Here is a 1,968-nt window from a genome sequence, read left to right as displayed (position 1 = left end):
TTTTCAAAATAAAAGTCCTAAAGTATCTTCCGTTTCTAAAGTAGCTTCACGTGTTGATGCGCCTCCATATTAGCAAAAAGTTACATACATTAGATGACGGGAGTGTTTTAAACAAGAAACACTGCTCCTTACTGCTAAGCAGTACTCAGAGAAAAGAAGGTATCAAGTCATGTCCCAATTCCAAATTTTATTGTAATTATTTTATTTTTTAAATATTTAATCTTTCAATGTTGATCATGGTAATATACTGGTGAACCAATAATAATAATAATAATAATAATAATAATAATAATAAATAATAATAATAAATAAAACTTTGGGTACTATATTGCCTTAAATGTCATAAATTTTAGGCCAAAAGCATTTCTCAGAACCTGCCATAAATAAACTGTCTAATAAACTGTCTAATATTATGTCTAATGAATCAGGCTGGCGCGGTGGGCCTGGGTTCGATTCCCCAGCTGGGTGACCGGGGTCCTCTCTGTGTGGAGTTTGCATGCTTTCCCCGTGTCTGCGTGGGGGTTCTCCGGTTTCCTCCCACAGTCCAAAGACATGCAGTCAGGCCGATTGGACGTGCTAAATTTGCCCCTGTGTGTGAATGACTGTCTGTGTCTGTCTGTCTGCCCTGCGATGGACTGGCGGCCTGTCCAGGGTGTATCCTGCCTTCTGCCCGATGACCGCTGGGATAGGCTCCAGCAATCTCCCCCGTGACCCTGAGAGAGAAGCAGCTTAGAAAATGGATGGATGGGTGGATAATGAATCAGGCGTAATGCAGCATTCACCGCTATTAAAGGAGACGCAGCTGTCGCCCAGGTTGTGCTGCTTTATTGTGCAGATGCTGTTGGCCACAGCTGTGCTATACATAGGCTTGTTTTCTTTTAAGAGCTTCCTAACAGCTCAATCGCCACCCAACTTTTGTCCCTCTGTCTCTTCTCCATCCCCACACATATGCAAATGAGTCCTTAACAAAATAAGCCCATACCATGTTTCATATAGTCTCCTAATCTCTATACCCCACATCTGAAAACATATAGAGAACACTATTAGAACTTTGTGATGGTAGTAATACTTCAATACTGTCTGAATCATATAACTATTATGAGATATGATGCTTTGCAGGCCCTTCTAAAAACAAAAGTCCTTAAACTAAAAAAGCAACGCGCTCACAAAACTGCTAATTCTGAAGACTGTGACTCACTGCACAGACGAAATGCATCCAATTTCACGCCTATCATTCGTAAAGTGGTGAGTAGTTTTACCAAAGGTCTGTAAAAGGCCTAATTGTAGACTACTATACAGAGGCATTTCATTTCTCAGTAAGAGATTCATGAAAAAACACTAGTGTTAATATCAGCTAAAGCCTCTGAGATTTTGGCAGCGCCATTATTGCGGCAGGGCTGCCCTACACACAGTGTCCTCTTTGTTTCTTATATCCTGCAGAGTAGGTGTGGGCGATATGGCACAAAGACAATATCACAATACAAGATTTTTTCACTACCCATGAAGTTTATCACAATGTTTAATCTTTCTTAGGTTAGGAAACTGCCAAAAAGCCCAAGAGGTGCCACATTAAAAAAAAATATTTTTTTTCATTATTTTCATAGTGGGACTAATACTCTGAAATGAAACTTGCAGATGTAACATTCAGTAAAGACTGAATCACAGTTGACACATTTTGGGGGGGCCAGAGACGTGATTTATGCTCATTTATGCTCTTTTTTATTACCAGTATGAGGGAAAATAACTGTTAGGGTCAGAGTTGGTGTATGAAGCGCTGACGTAGCCCAAATCTGATTCACGTGCACGTCTGATTGGAATTTTATTTTTAGCATTTTACCAATTCTGGCCTATTACCAAAGCAAAGAGTACACAAACAAACAAATACAACCGCAACGCCCGCGTACTGATTCTTACTGATTTTTCCTGTGGTTGGTTAGTGTAGTGGGTAACACCTCTGCCTTCTACACT

This window comes from Pygocentrus nattereri, chromosome 13, assembly GCF_015220715.1.
Source record: "Pygocentrus nattereri isolate fPygNat1 chromosome 13, fPygNat1.pri, whole genome shotgun sequence".
NCBI lineage: Eukaryota > Metazoa > Chordata > Actinopteri > Characiformes > Serrasalmidae > Pygocentrus > Pygocentrus nattereri.
The sequence above is the reverse complement of the archived record's forward strand: the minus strand, read 5'-3'. Positions refer to the sequence as shown.